General features: G+C 44.7%; 1 protein-coding gene and 2 long non-coding RNA genes across 9 annotated transcripts in view; 2 read left to right on the top strand and 1 right to left on the bottom strand.

The window, feature by feature from the left end:
* Positions 1 to 4,594: 4,594 nt before the first annotated feature.
* Positions 4,595 to 6,086, bottom strand: LOC120754361 (uncharacterized). Its single transcript, XR_005701402.1, has 3 exons — positions 5,967 to 6,086; positions 5,669 to 5,790; positions 4,595 to 4,767 (listed from the first exon to the last, which is right to left on the bottom strand). It is a non-coding gene; the product is annotated as an uncharacterized LOC120754361 (long non-coding RNA).
* A 119-nt stretch (positions 6,087 to 6,205) lies between these two features.
* On the top strand, positions 6,206 to 9,545 carry LOC120754360 (uncharacterized). Its single transcript, XR_005701401.2, has 3 exons — positions 6,206 to 6,321; positions 8,969 to 9,094; positions 9,248 to 9,545. It is a non-coding gene; the product is annotated as an uncharacterized LOC120754360 (long non-coding RNA).
* Positions 9,546 to 21,559: 12,014 nt separating this feature from the next.
* PPP6R3 (protein phosphatase 6 regulatory subunit 3) overlaps positions 21,560 to 26,203 on the top strand; it is a 52,430-nt gene continuing 47,786 nt past the window's right edge. For all 7 annotated transcript variants that reach the window (XM_040067783.2, XM_058421051.1, XM_040067782.2 and 4 more), the window contains exon 1: positions 21,560 to 21,699. The gene's annotated coding sequence lies outside the window, so the exon portion shown is untranslated. The remainder of the gene's footprint in view (positions 21,700 to 26,203) is intronic.

Below are 26,203 nucleotides of genomic sequence, written 5' to 3'. Positions count from 1 at the left end.
GATCCCAATGATAATTCCTAAACAGGTCGGTTTATATTGACAAAATGCATGCAGAGAATGTGCTTCGAAGGGCTTGTCAGAGGAGAAAAGCAAGTTTGACAGCTCCAGTGACAGACTAATTTGGCGCCACTGACACCTCTGAAAAGCAAGAGCTCCCACTGATGCACCTTCCTGTAAATAAGAATGAGGCCGCTCTGGTGACAGCATTCCTGGGGTGGCTGCGTTTGACGAAGGGAGCGATATTCCCATTTGATTTGTACAGAGGCCCTGCAGCCTGTAAATAGCTGAACGTGGAATTCATCAGCCTGTGGAGGTAAAACAAAAAGCGTTGAAAGCGGGAGGACGGCTGTGTGAAATTTGGGGGGTGTCATAAACTCGACTCTAACCCAGACCGCTTTCCTACTCACTTACTTGTATCGCAATTGCTGCTATTGTAAATGTACAGGAATATACAAAGAGTACCAAGAATTTTTATATAACCCACACGTAATCTTTTTATATTTATATTAAATTGTGTATTCTGCAAACAGCCTAATAATTACAGCTTTATATGTGTATCATTTTGTAGCATTTGTTACCTCAAAAGACAACCAAACCCAATACTTCAGTGCCTTGTGTATTTTAAACAGGTTAACATATAAACCGGGGGCGGGGAGTAGATTGTACTCCGCTGGTTTTAACAAAGCTTTGTATTATTGTTAGGGTTCTCTTCAGTTGAAATACATACAGCCACAAGTTGTGGAACTAACTGAAAGCTTACAATTTTGGAGGTTTTTTTAGAGCATGCATGTTTTGAATTTGTTATATATTGGAGTTTCTCTCAAATGCATTCTTTCGAGTTCACTTTGGTTTATATATTCATATCTATTTCAACAGACATCCCAATACCTGTCAAAAACACGTAGCATTTTAAAAAATAAAAAATCCAGTAACTGATATTTACATGTTTGGGGATTAAATTAATGCTGTTTTCAGCATGTCACGATTTTCATTAGAGCCATAAAATCTTTATTGTGTTACAGAAAGTATCAATTATTTTTCCAAGCACGGCCTTCTAGCACACAAAATACTGTTGTAAAAAAAATGTTTGAGGCTGTCATCACTTCAGACCATTGTACGTTAACAATTTTCTGGTCATGAAACTGCAATGTTTCTTTATGTTAACAAAACCAAAGGCTTGTTTGAAGTAACTGGTATTTTGTATAAATATTTGTACAGATAACAGACTCTGCTTTTGTACTATAGATTATGTGGATTTTGTTTTATAATAAATGCTTTAAAAAGAAATGCTTAGCAGCCATTTTATGAGCAAAGCTGTTTCATCACCTACAGTAGAGACAACCAGCCAGTATCACAACTGTTTTAGATACTATTTAAGATAAGGATAGTGCTGTCTCCATGGTTTTAATTTTAAAATGTACAACAGTGAGAGCTGGAAAGGAAATCACCTTTAGAATTAGAGCTGTTAGCTACAGAACTTATCAAAAGTCTGACAGCATCGTGACCTTACAAAAATTGTTACACTCCACAGGAACAATCTCAGTTGTTCCGACTAGGCCAGATCTGCTCTGTATTACTTTTTTAATTGTATGATATCTTTTAAACAGATGCTATAGGATATCAAAATAAACTTTCAATAATGGCTTCTTTTTTTTATGTTGAATACACTTGAGAACTAGTTCCATTGAGTCTAGTTTTGTCTTGATTTGTACAGTCAGTATTGTTGGTCTCAGATTTGTGATTTAACCTAGAAGTCAAAATGATTTTTAGTGGAGATATCCTTTCTCCTGGGTGCTGGTTAGATGGGACTCAGACTGAAGTGTTCCTGAGCAGTCATCAGCAGTCGTGGTGAAGTCCAGTTCTGTTCTGATTTTTCCAGGTGAGAGAAAAAATGGAGCATAGACATTCAGAGACCTGCTTTTTTCCTACAAAGTTCCTCCAGGTTTTGCATTAAACTGAATCAGAAAACGTCAAAAGAATTTTTCCTCTTAACCACATTATCCTTGCTAATAATGCTTAACATAAATGGAACCTGGAGCAGTCATATGGTGACTGCCTAGACCTAGTGATTTATACCATTGCTGATAGGATGGATTTGTAGCTAGAAGGAAAATGACAAATCTGAACTTCGGTGCTCTGCTCAGCCTGGAACAGGCCTTCTATCATCCTATTGTGTTAGAATAGTTGGACCATGTTGGAGTCCAGGGCATTCCTTTGGTTGCCCTGGAGGGTCAGAGACCTGGGCAGGGGGGTCTGGGACCCCAGCCCAGAGCTCAGAGAGACATTGGCTTTGATCTCAGTCCATGGGAGAGGCTTCTTGCACTGCAGGAAGTATTGCAGGCCACAAGAGTGTGAAAGATTGTTGTTTAGTATATCACAGGGTGGAAAAAACCAGTATATTTAGGTTTATAGCATTGAAGTGAATGGGGACAAGATGGAGAATTTGGGGCGTTGTCTCCTTCTTCTTCCTTCTCCTTCCCTCACTTCATTTTCTGCAGTGATGTAGCACAAAGTAGTTAGTGAGGATTGGGTCAGAGTAGAGATGACCTGTTTAGTATTAGTGATAGGCATTGGCAAGAAACAGTAAATAAGAAATACGTAGCAATTAGTATAAAAGATAAAGACAGCCCAGCTCGGGGGGAGACGTGAGAAGTCCAAGCCACGGCAAACATCTTGTTGGACTGAGAAAATGGTAAGATAAGAAACAATAAACGAAGTATGCAACCTTGAAAAATCTAAACCTGAAGACTCCGTCTCTTCCTTCGGTTTGGCTCAGAGCTGTGGGGGGTGGGGCAAAAGACTCTGAAACCACCTGAATGCCGGGGAATTAAACCCGACAGGACCAAATTACCCAGAAGTAGAGAAAATTTTTTAGGATTTCATATGGCCTGAAGCAGAACAGTCCCACTCTTTTTTTCTGGAACTCCTGGCTGTAGGCTTTCTCTCCTGAAAAGATGCACAAGGTCCTCTTGGAGCGGACTCTGTCTGACACTGGCTGGTTGCAGGGAGGTGTCTGATTTATATATCCCACGCAATAATACAGATTTCTGCACAGCATACCTATCATTCCGACTCCTCGAGTGCCTTAATCCCAGATTTTTCTTGAAACCAGAGGACACAGTATTTTCTTTTTGCTGCAGAAAAGCTTGCTCAGCTGTCTGGATGGATCTTTGTAGCCTTATACTCCCACAGCTTACAGATTTTTTAACGTAATTGAGAAATAAAGCTGATTGATACATCATTTGTCTGAATGGAATCTGAATACATTCTCAGGGCTGAACCTGTGGTCACAGGAAGGGTGCCTAATTCCAAATCCACTGGTCCTGATCTTTTATGAAATTGCCCCAGCTGTTACTGTCTGTGGCAGGGCAGAGCAAGGTGTTTGGCTGATTTTGTGCAGCATCACTGAACTAATTGTGTCTGGATGTGCTAGCAGGTGGCTAAAGTGGTTGAAATGCTTTCTGCCACAGCATGGGTGGCTCAAAGCTGCGCTCAAGAACAGCCTGGTCCTAACCTATTCAGCTCCATGCTTTATCCCAGCCTCAAAGCTTCTGAACACATGGTGGTTCCTCCAAAAGACAAACATCATAAATAACCATTGCCCTTCCTTTCTCCTCCTTTCTCCTAGATTTTATTGCTGAGCAGACATTGTATCATATGGAATATATATATATATATCTCTTCGGTCAGTGTGGGGGGTGTCCCCTCCCAGGATCCTGCGCACCCCCCAACCTACTGGTGTGTGGGGTCCCTGCAGCTCCTTGATATAATACCCAGGGCTTGGCCTTGGCAGGACAGATCAGAGTCACCTGCCCAGACTGAGGACTTCCCAGGGGTGCTCTGTACGTGATGTTTTGCCCCGGTTTCTCCCCTCCCTGATGCCCCTGGCCCTTTGGTTTCTCCTTCCCTCTGTGTCTCCATTGGGTTTGGAGCCCCATTTTCCCTATGGGGCCCTGACCTTACCTGCCCTTTGCTCTGCCCCCGTGCCTCCAGGCCACTGGCTGCTGAAGCTCGTACTTAACCTTGAGACCGGCACGTGTGCTGTTCCTTCCACTCTGGATTTGCCTTTGGCTCCTGGAAATAAACCCGTTCTGGAAGTGATCTAGTGCGAAGGCCTTCTTGCCCCTCCTTGCTGAGCCGGCCCCGTGGCGTGTGTGCATGTGTGAGCTTCACTGCTTTGCCTGAGTTTCTCCAAGCGGCCTTTCCACCGGGGAGGCGTCTTGGGTTTTAGGCTTCAGCTCCGCTCCTAAAAACACACAACACCATACTAATGAGGGGTTAGTGCTGGAGAGACAGCACTGGTGATGTGGGAGCACTGCTCAGGAGTAGCCAAAACACCGGGGTTTTACCAGCAATGCAAAGCACAGCACTGTGAGAGGTGATCTGGGGAAAAAGAGCTCCATCTCAGGCAGACCCAATACAGTGAGCTAACTGCCCACACGCTGCCAAAAAGCCCACTTAGAGTTAGGGGGAGGAGTTCATGTGAAACTAAAGCTTTTTAGGACAGGTATTGCCCAGCTGTGGCTGCTTTCCGTCCACCTGTGCTTGGAGGGGTTTAATGCAGGTTGTCCTTGGAGTGAACACCTAGGGGATGGTGGGGCAGCCTTTGAGGCCGTGTGCGGTGCTGTGGAGAGCAGGGTGGAGGCAAAGCAGTGCACGCTCTGTGGTTTCTGCAGGAGCAGCCCTGCAGCAGGCTGCCCACATCGCTGCTGACGGCACGGAGCGGCGCACAACCTTCCACTGAGGAGGGCGGGTGGACGCTGGAATCTGCTCAGAAGGCACAGACAGAAAGAGGGTTGGTGTGCACGGGAGCCAATGCTGTTGTGGTTTTAGGCATCACAAAAAGGCACCTGCCTGTAAGACTAGAGACAAAGGTAGCATCTGAGAAATGGAGGCTTGATGAACCAGGCTAATTGCTGGACTCTTGAGAATATTGAAGGAATGAGGCAAGGATCATAACTGCAAGGGGTATTGCCAGATCAGCTGGTGAAGATCACAGCTACAGTGAAGATTAGGACAAGTAATTTACTTTGGCCTGCCCAATTTGGGTTTTGGTGGATTCCTCACAGAACACAACACACACGGAAGAGGCATGGCAAGGGCAGGACAAGGCCTTGAATTTCCTCTTGCAGTTAGAGAATGGTCTCTTGTCTGTAATTAACCTGAATAGTAAATAGGCTTGAAGCTAGAGTGGCTTTTGGAACAGAAATTATCAGCTGTCTACATATATTCTGGACAGCCTGAAAAGATGGGATCTGGGCTTGCACTAATTGAGGTTAATGCCTTCTGTTACAATTTCCCAAAGGCAGAGCTACTTTGGCATAAATCTGATTTAAGGGATAGCAACAGCTTTGACAATCTATTACTTGGGGAGCAATGCTTACTGAACTTTGCGTGGCCTAGAAGGGTATAAGAAAGACTCCTGAGAACAGGGACAATGCTGTCCGTTGTATTTTAATTTGGTTTACCAGGCTATTGTTACAGATTTAAATAGGATTTAATTCTTAGACAATTTCTCTCATTGTGATCCGAATTCCTTCTAGGTTGTAAGGAAACAGATTTAATGCTTACGCTCATTTTACTGTAGGCATTGTACGTAAGCAGTCACTAAAAATCAGAATAGAATTTGGACATCAGGCTTCAAAAGTTTGTCAATTCCCATACATACACATAGCCTGCAGCATTTGGAAGGGTCGATATCCTCAGCTTCTCCTTCCTGTTGTAGGTGGTTGTACTAAAAGCCCAAGTACTGGGAACAACAGAGTGGCAAGTGTTCAGTAGTTGGAGTCCCTGGATCCAGGTCAGACAGAAATGTTCAGGTAGGTGGGAGTTCATGAGCTGAGGTGCTGTCATGGTTTCGGGATGGTACTCTCCAATTCAGCGCCCCCACCGAGACAGCAACAACACTGTAACAAAAGCGGAAAAAAGTGGAAAAAGAGAGGGTGATTTACATGTACAAAGCTCACCAAGCCCAAGATAATGAAAACCAATGGTGGGAAGCTTCCCTCTCCCTGCCACACTTTTCCCCCAACTGAAAAAGAAACCCTTTCTTCTCAGAAGTGAGGGGGAAAGGTAGAAAGGTTCCCTTCCCATTCCTTCTTGTTAATGCCTGATATACTACAGGAGCCAGCAATAAACTGAAGCCCAGGTGTTTTGCATTTCTCAACCTGAATATTAAGCTTAGCCCTTACAGGAAGGTTAGTAAGGAAGTCTGGTGGATATGTGAGTATTTCATGGATTTTAGTCCTTAGTATTACCCCTTTCCTCTGCACTTTTGGCTGCTGTATCCATGAAATATTGAAGTCTAAAGCTAGAGGCAAGGTAAGCAAGTAGTCAGAGGACCTGTTTGTTACAGCCAGTTACTGGGGAACCGTGTTACCTGGGGGGTGAATACTGTGTGTGAACAAATTCTGGAAGAATTAAACAGGGTTCAGGGAAGTTCCAAGTTTGAGAATATAAAATGTAGAAAGCTGACTGCTGTGTCAGTACAGGATGAAGCAGCACACATCAATTGAAATTTGAACTGGAACCCACTTGTCTTTGCTTGTAAACTTCCTTGGAGGACCAGACCTGAAAAATCAGGAACTGGTGATGAATGAGACTGAGGAATATATGCACCCTGTCCCAAATTGGGCCTTGTGAGAGATACTGTATTTTGTCTCTTAAGTTGGTATCTTATTTCCATCTAGAGTTGATGGTAGGTTTTGTGAATTGAGCACTTGAAGAGTCTAGTTTATTTCCAGATCCTGCTGGATTTCTAGAGAAGCAGCCAAACAAGGAAACGTTTAGAAATCTGTCTTTAGTCTTGTTCCAGAAGTACTTCTCAGAGGCCTTGTAAAGACAGTAGCAGGTGCAGGGACAACCTCTTCTCAGTCTTACAACAGAAGATTGGATTTCATTGCATGACTGCATTTAAGGTTGGGGAAGAAAGACCTGAAGAGGCACATGATGGCTTTTCAGCTTGCTCACAAAAAAAACCCAAAACCCACAAAAAACTGGAGAGGGCAGATGTCGAAGGAACAGTATGTTTTCTTCCAGTTTTGCAAAAAGGTTACTTTTTCTTTGCCTAGAGAAAAATAAATGACAGTAATTTTTAAAGGAATTTTCACTTCCTTCATATGTTCTATGTCATTTGAAGTTGTGTAAAACACTTTAAGTTACAGTATCTTTTGAGTGTGGATTAGTGTTTTTAATTGGAGTGGCATGTTCTACCTTCACATTTTTATGTCACCCACTTCTGGTTTTTGAAACCTGTCAAATTATATGCAGCCTCCCCTGTGCCCAATACAGGTGGACAATCACTGCCTTAGTCCTCCTGGGCACATCTGACATTTATGGGGAGACATCCATGTTAAAATACATATAAATACTTCGGAGCTTAGTGCTAAGCAAAGCCACAAGGTGGCACAATCATCTGCTCTGAAGAGTTTCACCAAACTTCATTTCCCAAAGCAAACAGCTCCAGCGCTTCCCTTTTCAAGGGGGAATCACTCTGCCTCTCTCCACCCCTGCATTTGATTTCACAGAGTAAACACTGATGGTGGGTGTAGCTTTCCTGAGAGTGAAGTTTTTGTTATATAATAAAACCCTACTAGGCAAATACTTACATGGCATTGTTTTGCTGCTCCTGGTCATTTTTCTCAGCCCTAGAAAATCTGTAACAGTAAACCAATCCCCTTTTTTGCTGGTGGAAGCAGCATCTCTTCTAGGCAATAGTTTGGTGCTTAATTTCAGCATTAATATAATGAGACTTATGCAGGTTTTCAGAACAAGATAATCAATCTATTTATCTATCCCCTCACTTTCTTCTTTGGAGGGAAACATGGACAGCATGAAAATACTGAGATGAGAATCTGGAAAAGACAAATACCCAGAGAGAACAAATGATCTTTGGGTGGGGGGGAAGAAGAGACTGTCCTTATAGCACTTGTTTGCAGAGACACCTGCATTTGTCAGCGGCATAGGTAGGATTTATCATAACCGGGAAAAAGCAGTGCAGTAAAGGGAATCATCAGCAGATCTATAGTTTTCTCTTTTCCTTTTGCCTACCATGGAGTAAGTGCAGACACTTGAAGCTACTTCTGTTTGCTGAGTGCGTGTTGTCTGACAGCAGGTGGAAATAATTTCTCTCATGTAGACTATTCAGTTTCTTTCTAACAAGAAGTATGACAGTGCCCAACCTGCCCACAGACATCCTGGTCCTTTGGGCTGGAAGAGCCAGTGTTTTGCCTTTGTTACTTCTGAAAAGAAAGACACCCAGCAATAATGCATATCTGTGTGGCATTAAAAAGTTCTGGCAACTGATCCTTTTGGTGTTGTTGAAAATAGTGCTCTGTCTATACACATATGTATACACAGTTTCTTCCCCGTCCCTCACTTCTGTACTGTCCCTTTTTGGAGGTTATGTATATAAAACATAAATGTAAATATGTGTACTATATCTCTCTAGATATATATTTATAATTTCTATATATGCTTAGATATGAGCGCTTGGGAATCCCGAGGAATCAACTAATTATCCTTGACTGCTGAATTGAAATCAACCCCCGTATATCCTAAGTCAAGCCAGATTCCCATGTAGAAAATATACATTTATTCCCCTGTTCATCACTTCTCTACTGTCCCTTCTTTGAGCTTTGCTCCATGCCATAGGCTTAAATGGCTGTGCTGAGTCTCCTGTCCTTTGTGAAGGCTTCGTTCAAAAGGCACATCAAACCTCAGGGACGTAAGAATGATTCTCTAGGGTCCCAAGGCTGCTGCAGGAGCTGGCAGAGCCGGAAAGAGCCAGACTCAGGGCTGGGTCCTTGTGAATAATGTGTCTAAGCAAAGCCTGCTCCAAACTGTGCTGTTTATCCGTTGCAGAAGTCCAGAGTTTAATTCAACAACAATGAGATTAAACTTCTAGAGCTGCTTTGTTTTTTCTGTCCAGAGGGCAGAGATTTACTTTGGGTGGCCTTTCTCTTTGTAGCTGATGAAATACCTGAAGTCCTCCTCTTCCTTGCATGGGAAATCAGAAGTTTGAAACGTCTATGAACTCACACCTTGGACATGAGTCATATGGGAGTACAGCAACTGATTACCTAAATGGGAACATGTAAGTAGTTAGAACTTAGTGTCTACTCCTGGCCCCTGCTGTTAATTCCTTCTGTACATTGTGTGGGCTTTCACCACTGAACTTCACCAAATGTCTAAAATGCAGCAGCAGTGTGTCAGCATGGGCATATTATATTCTCAGCCATTCCCACAGGCTGAGGTGCTTGAGCACCTTCATCTGGGCTGCTGCAAGGGGAAACACTACACTTCCCCTCCTGTTGGACCATCACTAGCAAGAAGAGGTAGAACTGCCCCAGGAGAATGGATTTTTTCGTGGCAGCTGGAAATTAAGATGAAAAATTAGAGAAAGGACATCTCTACTGCATTTTTTTTCCCCCCAATCGCTCTGCATCTTCCTTTGCCTCCCCAGAGTCTGAAAGCAATTATATTCTTGATCAAAACATGCCACCTGCTGTTTGTCAGAAGGGAGACATGTATAGTCAATAAAGCCAGTGCATAAACTAACCAAACTGGAATTGTATTTGCCTTGCAAAACCGTTCAAAAGTCCTGGGTGCCACAGGTTAGAGTCTGATCTTGGCCTCTGTACAAAAATCACCTGGCAACACTGCACCCTTAGAATCATAGAATCATTAAGGCTGGAAATTACCTACAAGTAATAGGCTCTAACCATTAGCATAGAACCACTGTGTTCACCACAAAATCTTATCCCAAACTGCTGCATCCACATGCCTTCTGACCACTTCCAGGGATGGTTGACTCCATCATTTGCCTGGGCATCTTGTTCCAATGCCTGACAACTATTTTTCCCAATTTTTTCCCAACATTCAATTTAAACCTTCCGTATTGCAACTTGAAGCAAGTTCCTCTTGTTCTGTCACTTCTTACTTGGGAGAAGACATCAACGCCCACCTTAAGACAACCTCTCTAGACTGATAAGATCCCCTGAGCTTCCTTTTGTCCAGGCTGAACATCCCCATCTACCTCAGCTGATGATTCCTCATATGATTTGTGTTCCAGACCCTTCTCCAGCTTTGTTGCCCTTCTCTGGATTCACTCCAGCACCCCAAAGTCTTGGAGTGAGGGGCCCAAAACTGAACTCAGGATTCAAGATGTGACCTCACCAGTGTCAAGTACAGATCCTTTCCCTAGTCCTGCTAGCCACACTATTTCTGATGGCCAGCATGCTCTTAGCCTTCTTGGCTACCTGGGCACGGCTGGCTCATGTTCAGCTCCTGTCAACCAGCACCCCCAGGTGCTTTTCTACTTGCCAGCTTTTCAAACAATTTTCCCCCAGCCTGTAGTATTACTTGGGTTTATTGTCACCCAAGGGCAGGACCTGACACTTCACCTGGAACCTCATGCAGTTGGCTTTGTTCCTTTGATCCAGCCTGTCCAGACTCCTCTGCAGAGCCTTCCTACCCTTGAGGAGGCCATTGCTCCCACCCAACTTGGGACTGTGGACTGACTGAGGGTATTCGATCCCCTCATCCAGACCATTGATAAAGATATTAAACAGGACTGGCCCAAACACTGAGCCTTGGGGGACAGCACCTCTGAACAGCCATGACCTGCATCTAACTCAAGTCCCCACCATCTCTGGGCCCAGCCATCCAGCAAATTTTCTACTGAGCAAGGAGTGCACACATCCAAGCCATGAGCAGCCAGTTACCCCAAGACAATCCTGTGGAAAAAGCTGTCAAAGGCAGCCTTTCCCTCACCCATTAAGTGAGTCACCTTGACACAGAAGGAGATCAAGCTGGTCCAGCAGCAGGTGCATTTTGGAATCCCAGCCTGGCTGGGCCACATCCCCTGGTTGTCCAGTATGTGCCACGTGCTGGCACTCAAGACAATCTACTCCACGTCCTTCCCTGGCACCAAGGGCACCAGGTCTGTAGTTCCCCAAATCCTCCTTCCAACCCTTCCTGTAGATGGGCAGCACAGCTGCTGACTTCAGCCAGCTGGGACCTCCCTGGTTCACCAGGACAGCCGGCAAATGTTTGGAAGTGGCTTGGCAGACTCTTCCACCGGCTCCCTCAGTGCCCTTGGGTGGATCCTATCGGGGCCCTAGAGCTGTGTGTGTCTAGATGTGTAGCAGGTCACTGACCATTTTCTCCCAGATTATGAGGGTTTTGTTTTGCTCCTATCTCTGTCTTCCAGCTCAGAGGGTTGGGTACCTGGAGAACAGCTGGTCTTGCTACTGAAGACTAAGGCAAAGAAGGCATTAAGTAGCACTGTCTTTTCCACATCCTTTGTCACTATTGACCTGCAAATCCACAAATGCTGTGGGCCAGCAAGGTCAGAGCCTGGACAACCTTGCAGATTACTGCCTACCATCCAGAGCCAAAGCACGAAATAGGCACTGCCTAAAAAAGCCACAGTGCAAGCAAACACCCCTGCTCCCTCCAGCTGAAAGTTTCTAACACAGAGCAAGGAATGGTCTAGCCAGGACAGCAAAACTGCTGCAGAAGCAGATTACAAAGCAACGCCCAATATCTGCTTCATAAGAGCAGTGATAACAGAGGAGGCCTCTGGGAGGAAGCGCTGCCTCTGTGAAAGGGAAAATTCCCAACGGAGACACCATAACATGCTTCAACTTTTGGTCAGCCTTGAAGTGGTTGGGTGACTGTGAGAAGGAGGTGAGGTGTCCTGGGACTTTTCAGCTGCTAACTGGGCCTGGGTGGCTTTTGGGATGCTATTGAGATGACATTCTGTAGCACAGAGGCAGAACTGCAACCATCTTTGATGTCATGTGTGCAGTCCTTCCCCGGCACTGCCTCCTAGATTATCTGCCTGTTGCTGCAGAGCAGTCCCCACGGTCCTAAAGGAGTCTGCAGGACAGCCACAGGTCCCTGGAAGGGCTGGGAGACACCATATGCTCTGCAGAGAGGGAAAGAGGGAAGAAAGGGTTAAAGGACAGAGGGAGAGATGGCTACCGTAGCAGATGTCCAGGGCTGAAAAGTAGGTCACCTATTTCTGCCCTCGGGGGGGTGATTGAAAATCGACACTGCATCAATGCACAAATAAAGCCAAGTAATACAGCAAGGAATGAGCCTTAGAAGCCTGACAGAAATCCTTCAAGTACACACAGAGCTCTTCTAACACACCATACAGAGCTATTATTTTAGACTAATTAAAAAAAAAATAAAATTACCTGCACAAATGTATATACAATCACATAAGAGGAGGGGCTAATGAAAAGGAAAAAAATGAAATTAAAAACACCCAATTAAAGCAGAATTTCTCTTATTATCCATCTGCAAGGCTTGGACAGATGTTCCAGGTTTTTCTCAGCAGCCCTATGCACATTATTTAGGCCTAGATTCTCAAGGCTAAGTACTAACTCCTGTTGATGTCTTTCTGCGTCCTTGTAAGACAGACACTTGCAAGTACTTCTGAGGATGTGGTCCTCAGTGTGCTTATGTCTCTCTTAACAGGAAAAGTTTCCATAGCAAGACTGAAGCAGATCAGGTGGTCTCTGCAAGGCATTCCCTTTCTCAGATGTTGAAATTATGTGAACAGTTAATTACAATCACCTACAATTTTTAGGAACCTAATCATGCTGTTGTGGCAAGAAGGTCAGGACAGATGGGATGCAAAGGAGATGAGAGGAAATTCGGTGGGCTTCTCTGGTCAGGTCAGGGTAGAGTCATTCAGTATTTATAGTCTCTAATTTATTTTTAAAAATGAGGACAAATTCTGATAGACATAAAAGCAGTCCCAGCACATAAGGATCACTCCTGATACCACATTATCCCCAGAGGAAGAAAGCTATAGGACTCACTGTAACACAAAAGACCTTTCAGGAAAAAAAAAAAAAAAAAAACCAACAATGGTCTGTTATTATTTTGTGTAATTTGTTTCAGAAAACAGAACATTTCTTAGCTTTTATAGATTTCTAAATGCCTTAATGAGAAACTTCTGAAATACTTTAAATGCTGCAGAAAACATATGGGTGGGGTGTTTATCTGTTTGGGGGTATCACAGAACAGTTACCAGGCACTCTTCAGAGCTCCCTGGGGCAGGACGTTTCAACAAGCACAGTTTAAAAAACACTTATTCATTAATGTCCTATTTCTTTCACACCAGCAGTGAAATTACTCTTTGGAAAGAAGCTGTAGATGAAATCCTCAAACACGAGGAATTAAATCACCTATCTAAAATCCAGACTTGGAGGGGGAGTCAGGGAGTGTTACACATTTGCTACAGTCAAGTCCTTGGTGAGATCAATTGAATTTGAAGATATTTGTTCTCAAGCAGGGGCTAGAGACCTACTCTTGCATTCTGGCATCTGTCTTGATCCATCCTAAGGTTAGTTCAAGCTCTGTTCAGCTTGGATATGGCATCCTTAGTGTGCCTGTGCCACTTTCCTAATTTAAAAAGGCTTAAATAGCATTGTCAAGTGGGTCATGAGATCTCTGCAAAGGCATTTCCTATCTTAGAGATGGGAACTACCTGCAGAGTTAATTGCACTCAGACTTTTTAGGAGCCTAATCCCTTTGACAGGCATTCCTCATCTTTGCATACATGTTCCACACCATGAGAGCAGCAGGTCAGGACAGATAGGAAGAGAATGGAAGAGAAAGCATATTATTTTTTCCTGAAGTACTGTGGCGGTAATTTTTCACTTTGTTTTGCTCATTTAGGCATCATAGTTCTCAAAAGATGGGGCAGCTGATCATAGTGCTCCTTCCCGGCACTGAGACAGGGAAACATCTTCCTTTTTTCCTTCCTACCTGTGGAAAAATGGGTTAAAACCAGAGTTTGGCTCTGTATTTCAAGGTTGCAGTACTTAAACTATGTACAAGTTTTCATCTTGACCAGTTTGGGGGAATGACACACCCTTTTCTGTGGTGGAGTTAAAGGGGAAGAAAGAGAAGAGAAAGAAAAAGTGTAAAGCAAAAATAACCTGCAACTGCTGCTTATGACATACACCTGATTAGATGACTGTGTTCACAAGTTTGCCTGGGTAATCCAGCCTGTTTCTGTCACCTCTTTCAGTCCCCTGCTACCATTTCACAGAAACTCAGTAGTTACTAGGCAGCTGTATCATGGCTGGTTGGGAAATGACACAATATACGCACTTTGCACGCTTGAAAAGCACCTTAATTTTCCTAGGAAAAGTACCGTGAAGGTAATTTCTCTAACTTGTTTTTCCTCCGTGCTAGTTTAATCAGCTTAGCTATTAAAAGATAACATGGGCTTAGGACTATCATTAGACCAGAGTGGTCATGTGGTTATGCTGGTAATTAGCAGTGTTGCTGAACAGTGTGACATTCTTTTAATAGGTAACTACATAACAAAACCAGTACCCAGTGCACATCTAATGAAGCAAAAGAAAAATGAACACTCTCTCTCTTGGGATCTATATTCAAGAACTTGTCTAGCAGCTTTTTACTCTTTTTTCTCCTCTGTCATATTAGTATCTGTATCAAAAGCATTTAACTGCTCGGAATGGGATTAAGACACTGCAGTCTAAAATTGCAATCTTGCAATCCTGCTTAGCTGCACTGTAAACTTTAAGGTAGCAAAACATCGCTGGGAGGGCCCTGAGAGGCCCAAAGAGGTGACATCTCAATCATGGTGCAGAAGCTCTGTATCATTTGGCCTGAGTGCCCAGGAGTTCGGTTTGGTCAGCATGCCAAATCCTAGGCCTACTGCCAGGATACTGGACTCTTAGAGCTCAGGAGTCCTGGGGGATGTTTTCTTTTGAGGTACAGCCAGAGGGAAAAGAAGTGGAGATGGGTGCTCCTCTTATACAAGTCTTAATGAGACTGTGGTTTAGCTCCCATTCCTTTCTTTTGCCATGGAAATTTCAGCCTGCACCTCCCAAATGTACTTATAATCACCAGATTACAAGCTCTCCCGGGGTGGGAATGTTCTGCCAGGCTCCTGTCAGGTCAGTTAGGACCAGAGAAGGATGAGCAGTGCTCTATACTGGTCATCCGGGACAACTTTTCTGTACCTGCACTGGGTGCTGCACGTGTATGTTGTTTAACGGATGTTAAATTAAGTTCTGTTCACCTTTATCCCTAGACTTGGGTTTCAGCATCAGATGCTTGTTGGAATTTATACATTATTTCTTCTTACAGTACACTCTCTGTTTTATTACTAGAGCATAATTTGCTTCTAATGTTAATAACTGATGTAATCAGGTTCCCCATGATTCCAAAGTGTTATGTTTGGATGGGAGATAAACTGTAAGCCTCCAACCCTTTTATCTGGACAAAATAACCCAAAGGCTCAAGGGAAACCAGCCTGCATATATGGGTGGTGTGGGGACAGTGGTAGCACCAGGACCTAATGTTTAGGATCATTAGGCTTCCATTTCCTCACCCATTTTCCCATGTAGTAATGTATAAGGACTCTTCAACAAGTTACATCAAATGGCCTTTTGACCATGCCTTCAGCAATCACTGCTTCCTCTGCCCTTTTAGAAAACGGAAGGGAAGAAATCGGTGCTTTGCCCAAAGCGCTGGCATACCTTGCCAGCCTTCAGCATCCTCTCAGAGAGGATCCATCTCAAGAGGGATGGGGTTGGTTAGTCAGGACAACTTTCCTGTGCAGCCACCCAGCAGGCTCCCACACCTGCATGCTGGGCCCACACTGTGCACTTTGCTGGCAGGTCAGCAACGCTAACAGGTTCTGTCTGCTTTTTGCTCCCAGATGATACGCCATTGATTGCTAGTGCTGGGCAGTGAGAGAAAATGATACAATACTGATATAAGCTCTCCCATGGAGATGGAAGGGGGATGGCCAAAGCACTCAAGTGAGCTGGTGCCAAAACTTCCCTCTAAGCCTATGTTCTTTTCAGCAGGGCCACAAGCATGGTGTGGAGGTCCTACCCTACTCCCCAGCAGCTTTGCCTTAGAAATGCTAATAGGATCAATGCTTGAAATGAGATTAGAAAACTGAACTTGAACATTTTGTTTCAACTAAATGGATTAACTTGTGGGTCTGGTGCAGTCAAACATCCATGCTCGCACTCAGGAGCACAACCATGAAGTTATTGTTCAGTAATGCTCCTTCTCTCTTCTTAAAGCTACTTAGTTTTCGCAACTTTAATAAGATGTTGGGCTAAACATTAAATCATTAAAATTCTTTAATAGACTTTATTCTCTCCTGAACTATAAGATGAACAATGGATTTTGTTAGGGCTATGTTTAAACTAGAGGTGTTTCTGTCTTGGCTGACCTTACTCTACAAATATTCATTCAGTGTTAACAGAGATGGGGACTCTGGTGCAAGGCACCCAATTGTCCTGTTTTTTCTATGTCTGTTTCCTACATTCAACTCAGAAGAGTGAACCTCAACCAGATTCAAAGAGGTTAAGCTATGACTTCATTTTATGCCTGAGTTGATTGAACAGCCAGATATCACCAGTGGGGAGGTTCAGCTCCAGACCTGTGTGCAGGTGTTCCCGTTGCCTTGCAGGCACTGGTGCTTCCCTGTGCCTGAGGGAAGCTCAAGCCTGCAAGCTGGGTAAACTGGAACAAATAACCTCTCACAGGGTCCCTCAGCTGCCCTGGGGAGACAAAGGGAAGACAACATGTTGGACTGTGGTTGACTTGGCAGAGCTGAAGCAGAAACACACCTCACATGCTCATGCTGACATTAAGGCTCCATGAGAGCAGCAGCAGCTGCTAATGGTGAAATGCTGCTGAAAGGCTACAGTCCTGTCTGTCCTCCTCTGCTGTCACATCCAGCAATTGCAGAGCCACGGGACAAGCTGGCTTGGCAGGCTGTGCCACTCTTGGGAAGACGAGTTTGTTCTCCAAGGTGTGGCAGAGCTGCTGAGTCACAGCAAGCCCTAAGAAATGCTTCCCCTGGCACCTGCAGGGAGCCCACTGGAGCCCACAGCTCCTGGAGGGAGCACAGCTATGGCTGGGGGGTTAAAGGTGCACACTGAGGAAACACAATATCCTTTGATGGGGGGACGGTGACTGAGCAGGCTGATTATTTGTAATTTTTTATTTGCCTGTCACTTTATGCTGAGGAAGTGGCTTACTCGAGGGAGTAGAGGAATTCATCAGAAGTGCTGTCTCTCAAAGTGCCACAGGCAGTATCCATCACCAAGTTAAGATATTGACACTTGAAACCCTAGCCTAGTGATTTAGTAAAACACCATCAAGCTTCAGGTCCATTGCCTAAAGAGTTCCCCCACCAGCAATACAATACTGGTCAACTGAAGCAGGCTAGGTTTTTGTTTCTGATTTGCTTGTAATCACAGGCATAGGAATGGTGTGGAGATCTTCAGATTTGCACATAACTCCCAGGGATAAAGGACTGGGATTTTATTCTTTTGCCTCCAGTTCAGCTTACTGTGTGATGCTGGGCAAGCCATATAACCTGCCCATTTCCCCCAGCTGTTCAGTAGCATTTTGAGATACTCTTTATAGACACGAGGTGTTTCAACCTTGAGGCAGTAGCTCCCTGGCATTAGCAACTTACATGGTAATGGCAGTTTCACCTGGACAGCTGTAGTTTTAAAAAATAATTGCACAAAATCAAGATTTATGAATATATTGATAGGAAATCTCTAAGATAAAAACAGGGCCTATGAAGTCCCAAACTTCTGGAATTGTGATGGTGGTGATAGGACCCTTGAAAATCAGATATGTGCCAGTGCAAAAATTATCCTGCCTCTTCTGTGCTGAGATGCAACCCTTGCTGCCAGGGCATATTTGCTCACAATAAAGGACGTGCCCACAGCAGCACACTTTAACCCCTAGTTACCTGTGAGGTCATGTTTAATATTTATAGAAACTATACTAGGTACCTAACTATTTTACTGTTGTAACTGTTCTACACTCAAGCTATTAATCCTGTCTCCAGATACCACTTCTGGTGCTTGCTATATTATATATATATATATATATTATAATCTCATTATTCTTTTAACAACCTACCTGCTTGTCCTGGGGATGCCATTTAACATGGTACACTCATCCATCCATTGTTTAGACCCATTCTTTCCTATTAAGTCTCTACTCACAATTTCCAGGGTCTTTCCTACACACTATAATTGACAACACAACCAGAACTGCCTCTACACATTTTATGTTGTGAAATCTCCATTTGTTATAGGTAGTGCAAGTACTCTCTGCTGGAACATGCAAGTGGTATGACATAAACAAAACCACCCCACAAAAAAAAAACCCAAACAAACCAACCAACCAACCAAAAAACCCAAACAAAACAACAACAAAAAACCAACCCAAAAACAAACAAAAAAAACCCAGACACAGTGAAAGGAAAGAAAACAAAAAGAAGACAGCTACAATAAATGTGGAACAAATACAGTCTAGAGAGATTTCTGGACTGACCACCCGCTGAAATGATGAATAAAGAAACAATGTCCCATTTCATATTGATTGTTTTAAGGGTATTTTTTTTTGTACATTTTACTGAACAAATCTGCTTGTATGAAAAAGAAAGCAAAAACCAGGCTGTATTCTCAGAGACCTAACGGTGTAACTGTGTGCAGTAGATACAAAATACATTTCACACTGTTGAGTTTTTACCCTGTGTTTGTGACACATTAAGATCACATGTATCCATAATTGCTGCAGCTCCACTAACTTATTCAGGCAGAATGAGATGATCATGTGTCTGTGCTGGCAGCCAACAAAATTCTATTAAGGGAAGCAACCCACCAGGCTCACAGCTTGGGGAGGGCTTCTGCTCACAGAGGTTTTGTAAAACAGGGATGTGCCATCATATACTGAAGAGCAGCAAGCACAAGCACAGCTCTCAGTAGGACAATGCACGCTGCAACTCAGTCTTTGGGAGAACCAGTAATGCCTGCAGAGGACAGGAGCCAAAGCTTGGTCAACTGCTAGGAAAGACGCAGTAACACAAAGAAAGCTGACACTGTGGCCAGCTTTTTATGCAATAAGCATTACGAAACCGAGCACCTGAGCAGCTGGCAAGAGTCTCCGGACAAAGCACAAAGGCCAGGCCACCTTAGCCGGTTTGCAGCTTTTGTAAATCTGGTAGCTACCTTTTCTTTAGAAGCAAGCGTCTTAACCTGGTTTTCTGTATTTAGAGAAGCCCCAAGCAGCCTAGAGCCTATTTTGAAATTCTTGAACAGAATACCATCGTGAAGGAGGTGTGGAGTCCCTCTGATCTGAAAAGGACACACACAGAAAGGTAAGCAAACACTGTAAAGCATTTGCTGCTATTACACCATCCCTTTGTACAAACCCCAAAATGTTTTATGTACAGACAGGCTCCCCTTACCTTATTCTTGTAGACCAAGGTTTGAGTCCATTTCTAGCTTCGATCACTGTTTCTCTCCTGAAGAAGGTGTTGTTTTGAGCAGCAGCACCCTCAATATTTCTCTTTGTAATATCACTAGGTTTGTCTTAATGGGAGCAGACCTGCTGACTGTTTTTCAGTAAGATGTAAGCACACCTGTACTGAGCTTAACTTTGTCAGATGAGCACGTGAAAGATGTGAAGATACATTATTCGCAGTGGAGTTGCTTTATCCTAAACTGCTGATTCATAATGAAGTTAAAGAAAGGTATTGTTTTCCCTTCCCTTCGGTACATGAAATAAACACAGTGCTACCCTTCAGTTTTCACATCCTCTACATGAGGGGCCTGCAAGAACTACCCTAAATGCTAAACTATCATTTCAGTTCTGTTGTTTCTTTCCTCAGTGTAAATAAATAAATTAAATGAGTCCTTGCCTTAACTAGCCCATGCCCTCTTAATAAGAATCCAGTCAAAACCACATTGAAACCTGACAAAATCCCATTGAAGCCAGCCAAAAGCCCACCAAAACTAGACAAAACCTGTGGACACCAGTCCAGGCAGGTACCTGATGGTAACCTTCTGCCCAGAGGCGATGTGCTGCTGACCACAGCTGGGTGGTCTCCGACAGGGACACGGATGTCGTCCTGACCGTGACATTCTGAAACCAGGATGGCTGCCCTGAGAAGCCAAGGGACTGGAGCCAGAGGGGTCACCACCTCTTTGGGCAGAGCTGTTTTGGGAGGGTTTGTGAGAGAAAGCCAAAGGTATCCTGGATGGTCAGGATTTGTTCGTGCGTTAAAGACACGGGGTGCTCAACACGCAGCGTGGGTGTCCTGTGCCAGCTGTGGGGCACAAGAGGCTGCCTGTTCCGGTGTGTGTCACCTGAGCTTTCCAGCAGAGGCCCTTGCCCGCCTTGCTCAGCCAAACGGCAGCAGGGCAGCAGCCACACCAGCAGCTCCTCACGTGGAGGCCAGGGAGGTTTGTCAAGGCTGAGGCTCAGCACCCACCCTGGATCTCACACACATTTATTCCAGAGCACTTTGAGCTGTGTTGGGAATAGCATGGTCACAGGACCAGGGCAGTGTTTGTCCCCCTGTACTGGGCACTGGTGAGGCCACACCTCGAGTGCTGTGTCCAGTTCTGGGCCCCTCACTGCAACAAAGACATTGAGGGGCTGGAGCGTGTCCAGAGAAGGGCGACGGAGAAGGGTTTGGAGCACAAGTCCTGTGAGGAGCAGCTGAGAGAGCTGGGGGTGCTCAGCCTGGGGAAAAGGAGGGTCAAGGGAGAGCTTATTACGCTCTACAGCCACCCGAAAGGAGGTTGTAGCCAGCTGGGGGCTGGCCTCGTCTCCCAGCCAGCAAGCAGGATAGGAGGAAATCGCTTGAAGCTGCACCAGGGGAAGTTTAGATTGGATATTAGGGAAAATGTCTTCACTGAAAAAATGGTCATGAATTAGAACAGGCTTCCCAGGGAAGTGGTGCAATCAACATCCCTAAAAGTGTTCAAAAGGCAGGTGGAAGTTGGTTTAGTGGTAAGCACGGTGGTGTTGCTGGCTGACGCCTGGACTTGATCCCCTTAAAGGTAGGTCATTTCCAACCTTAACGGTTCTGTGGTTTCATAAAACACGCACTGCCGGATCTTAGGCGGCACTGGAGGGCTCGGGGGCACCTGTCCGGAGGCAGGCTCAGAAAAAGGCCAATCCCGCAGGTGCAGAAGGCGATCCCCGATCCGGCCGCCTCGCGCACCCCAGACGGGCGCTCTGACACCACCGGCGCCCCTCCCCCCCGCGGCCTGTTGTCAGGCAGTTTGGCGCCCGCGCGCGCCCCGGGGGCGTGGCCCGGCGCGCTGGCCAATGGCGAGGCGCGGCGGGTGAGGCTGCGGGACGGACGCCACCGCTGGTTCCCGCCCCGCCCCCGCCGCGGCCTCCGAACTCCTCGGCTCCGGGTTGGACGGAACGGGTTTATTTTTAAAAGGAATCTGCTTTCTCTATTGGACGAAGGAGACGCCTGTCAGCGTGACGTTCCCTTGTTGCTAGGCCGGGAAGGTGGGAATGGAGGTGCACCCGCCCCATGCGCTGACTGGCCAACGGGAAGCCGAGGGCCCGCAGCCATCAGCGTCTCACCCTGTCGCAGCCGCGTAGCCGGGTGACTGACGTTGGCCAGACGGCCAGTGAGAGGCCGAGCTCCGCACAGCGCCCAATAGAAAGGGGCGATCCCGGGAGAAGGGCGGTGCCGGGTCATAGTGATTGGCAGGTGGGCGGAGGCAGAGGAGGGCTCGCCGGAGCTGCCATGTCCGCCATCTTGGAGCGTCGGTGATGGTGGCGAGCGGAGGTTTTCCCGCCTGAGCGGAGGCACCCGGGGCCTGTGGTGGGGGACGCGCTGCCGAGGTACGGCCGGGACGGCGCCGTGATCTCCGCTCCCCCGCTTCCAGGGGAGCGGCGCTCCGGCGGCGGCTCCTCCGCGGCGGCGCGGGCCTGGCGCCCGCTCACGGCCGTGCGGGGGCTCCGGGCGCTGCTCGGGCGGCACCGGGCCGGGGCCTGCCGGGGCCGCCGGGGCCGGTCGTGCGCGGCCTCCCGCAGCTGCAGCGCGGGGCCCGGAGCGGCCGGGGCGCGGCTGCGGGGCGCGGGGGCCGGGGCGCGGCGGGGAGGCCGGGCCGGGCCGGGCCGCACCGCGGAGCCCTCCCTGCCCGCCGCCGCTTCTGCCCCCGGGTGCCGCGCGGGGGTTCTCTGCTGGGACAGCCGGGTTGTTCTGGGGCTTTAACGATGCAGCTTCTTTGAGCTATAATGTTTTAAGAGCGTAGCAGTGTTTGGGTAAGCTTTAACTGCTGTTAAATACGCTTGGCAAAATCTCACTTAGAACCTGCCAGTTTTTCTGGTTTTGTTTTGTGTTGGTTGCTAGGAACTTTCCGAAGTGTAAGTGTGAATTAGTGTTTTAGTCTATTTAGTGTCATATGAGACTATCTTGTATGACATAAGTGCAATTGAGGCTAAAGATCATTTCTGTCAGCATAAATGTTGTTTAAGTCAGAATAGTGAGATACTTTGAATGGGTGTGTTGCTATTTTAAAAAAGTGTTCTGAGTGGAAGAGTGGGGAAAACTTAGGAGTAGGTGGATAGCTTTTGGAAGGGATCCTTTGAGATGTTGACAACTTAAAAAGGAAAAATTACTGCTGGTGGTATTGCTTAGGTTTAAAATGTGTGGGGGTTGTTTGTTTGTTTTTTGGGTGTTTTTTTGTTTTGTTTTGTATTTTTGGGGTTTTTTTGTTTTTCCCCTGGGATGCTGAAAGATGGGGAGTCTCTCTGTTTCAGTGTTCTGGAACAGAAAGATTGCTCCTGTTATTTGAACTGAATGGTCTATTTCCAGTGCGACAGACATTCAAATTAGAGTAGTTGCTTAGCGCTGTGTTATTTATGTTTTCAGTAGCAAGACCTGGACTAACTGAAGCTTACGAAAGTTTATTATACAAGTAGAAAATAACACCGCAGAATTATCTTTCAATATGTAAATTGTTAATGAGACGCCTTGCAAAAGTGATATCCAGTTTACATGTTTTTCTTGACAGTTTGTAATTTTTTAAAGTAATTTTTTACATTCACTTAAGTTACTTGTTTTGCCCATCTGTGATAGTATTTGAACATAAGGGATTCTTCTTATTTGCTTTCTATTTGAAAAGCAGAATGTAGAGGCATTGAATGCTTCACTGTCTTGAGTTACCAAAGGAATTTATTTTCTAAAACTACTTGGAAATACTGTTTGGGCCAGAAGAACTGTTGAGGTCTTTTTACAATGACCAAGGAAAACATTGAGTTAAGTGAAAGCCGTAGTTTAGAAATTCCAGAAAAGCAACCTGTTTAACAGGAATGCCTTTAAGTAGGGTAGTGCATTAGAGCTTCTTTACAAGCCAGTTAGATTTGTATGTAAACTACTGTAAGCATCACAGCTTTGGACTTTTTTTTTTTTAAATACAATTCAACTAGCTCTTATTCCCTTTTGGAATTAAAGATACCGAGTAGTTTATGTGTCTTTTCACAATACTGCCTGCAAGCTGCTCACTTCTGCTGCGTTGCTGAAATGAGCAAAAGTGACTTTTTCCTTTGGAATGCTTCTGTCTTACACTTAAGGGCGGTGATGCTATAGCTTGTGTACCACTCAGAGAATCAGATCACGTTCCAAGAGTGAAATGCAAGTGAATTAGTAAATGGAACCTGAATTTATCAGTATTAGAGCAGAAATTTGTGTATGTAGCTTTAGTAGTGACAGATGTTTAGAGAGTGAACTCTGTTGTTATGGCTCAACATCTTTGCTTATTTACTCAGCTTAAGCTTGACGTGCATGTTCTGTGAAATGCTAAAGAGCTGGCTCAAAACCAACCAGTCAGAAGGCTGGGACAGAAGGGAGAAATGTGAAGTGTCTGGTCCACTCACCTTCCTGTCTATTAATGTCCTGTTTTGTCCAAGTGCTTAAAAAGCCTTGAAGTATGTACTTAACTCTATAGTTAACTATATTGCAATCAGCCATTTTTTTAGCTTCAGTATTTCAGCGTAGTACACAGTATCTTTGTAGGTGGGAGACTTTTGTATTGACTTTTCTTGGGCAACTGAGTTAATTTATGGCCTTTAGAACTATGGTGGCGAACATGGCTTTTGTGCTTGGGCACGAGAGGTGCCGGTATGAGCATGGTGGTCTCTTTTTGTGGTAAGGTAGGGTGGCTTCAGTGCATTGTCTGCCCTCTGGTCTTTTGTAGTAGCCCCTTCACCTGTGATCCTTAAGCTTGCTGTGTACTCAGCTATCTCATATGCCAGGTTTAAAAATACTGTGTTATCTCAAGTTAATATCTCACACCCAAATTCTAGAAGAACCGATGTCTGATTGGGTTGTCCTAAGAGCAAGATGTAGAGCCATTGGTTTTGGCAGAACTTTCCCCAATAATAAATCAAGTATGGGTGAATGAGAAATAATATCTTGCTTGTGTCTTTTTATTTTGGTGAGTTGGAGGAAAAGAGCAAAGAGCTTGAGAAACTAGTGATCCTAATGTTTTTGGGATGGGAAGCAAGCCTGAAAGATCAGGGAGGAGACACACAGAGAACATGAACATCATGTTGAAAGCTCTGCGTAGCATGTTTAATTGTTTCTGTAGTGTGTCAGGGTGCCAGCATCTGTTTTAGAAACTATATGCTACTAAGCAACTGAAGTAAAATATTTTTCTACTCTTGGATATTATATGTAGCTTTATAGCTAGTTTGGGACACTTCTCAGGAAGTGGAATAGACTGATTTGAGAAGATTGGGAGGACATGTGGTTTAAGCTTCCCTGTTTATGGAATAGCTCTTCACATAATATTGGCAAAAAAAAATTGTTGGTATGAAATACAAGACTTTTCGTGACCCTTGATTATTTAATAGTTTATATAACGTGTCAAGAAGCATTTTTGAAATGGTGTATGTGATTTGGAGTAGGTGAAAAAGTTGCTCTCTAATGCTTTGACTTTTTTTTCTTGCTGTTTGTTCATACATGCGGTCATCCCTTAATTATATTAAAGGGATATATCTTCTCCTCTTGAATTTGCAATGCTCAGTGATAAATCTGTGGGATACGTTGCATGCCAGCTGTGGAAAAGAATAGCAAAAGCAGCTCAGCATACAACCTTATGGACCAGTGATGCTGTAACACTCCACTGGAGGGGAGATTTATGTTGTTAGGCGTGTTGGCAGAATGGCAGAGAAGAGTGCCTGGGAAATGCATAGTGGGGATTTGATTAACGAAGGGAAGGAGACTAAAAAAATGTATGTGTGCACAAGCAGAAACTGCCCAGTGGTGAGATTTGAGGATTGATTAGTTTCCTTGGAATGTTGTTAAAACTTTATCTGATTTCATTTTGAATGGGAGGCATTTTAAATTGTGCATCTGTAAGGAGGTGGAGTACGTGGCCTAGTGGTCTCTGGCCTGTGTTCACCTCTTGAAAAGGAGGACAGAAACACCGTAGGCCATCTATTGTCACCTGTGCCAAAAGATGCTTTTAAATATGAAGAAATCTAAAGCCTTTTTAGGATGCCCAGGCCCATCGTGAGTGAGGCTTGAGAGATGGCCATGTGATTTCCAGTTTGGTAACAAAGCACACTTGGGATGGAGGATGAAAACTTCAAATTTTTTAGTAAAAAGTAGTTTCTGAGTTAATTAAATATGTTCTGGAATCGCTATTTCAGTACTAAAAGCATTCTGATTGTTAATTACAGAATTGAATCCCAGACGTCCCACCACTGTTACATAGTGGGTGAGTCCCCTTCTTAAATGACCATTGGCAGGATTTCTAACTGGATACCAGTATATAAAATGAGATTTTGTTGTACAAGTTTAACTTCTGCTGTGGGTTTTTGAAGTGAATACCATTATTTCCTAAACTATTTTGTAAAAGTGCATGAGGTTCCTTTAGAAGAGCAAAGCCTAAGATTCTAATCCTCAGTTGTGTATTGCACATTTCTCTCTTGTGGGAGTAGCCTAATTGATAGATTAAAAGCTTCAAGTAGTGCTTTATGCAGTGGCTGTGGGCAATGCTAGTGCAGGTTTGATTGCATTTTCCATTGTATTGTAACTGGTTTGAGCCTTTGTTAGAGCAGAAAACAAGGGAGTAACAGATACTCTCAAGGCTTGCCTTGCTACAAGTTGATATTATTTCAGTGCTGTTTGCATTGTGAAAGGAGTGTAAGCCACTGCCTCCGGAGTGTGGATTTCTGCATCTTTGTAGCAGAGTGCTTATACAACTAGTGATTCTCATAGAAACGGTGAAAATACAGTGCTATTTGGGTTTTTTTTTGTAAGTATAGTGGAAAATAAGTCTTGTGTTTTCAATATAATTAGTGCGGGGGTTTTTTATGTGTGGGTTTTTTTTGTTTC

This window comes from Hirundo rustica, chromosome 6 (assembly GCF_015227805.2).
Source record: "Hirundo rustica isolate bHirRus1 chromosome 6, bHirRus1.pri.v3, whole genome shotgun sequence".
NCBI classification, from domain to species: Eukaryota; Metazoa; Chordata; class Aves; order Passeriformes; family Hirundinidae; genus Hirundo; species Hirundo rustica.
Note: the sequence above shows the minus strand (reverse complement) of the source record. Positions and strands in the feature narration are given on the sequence as shown.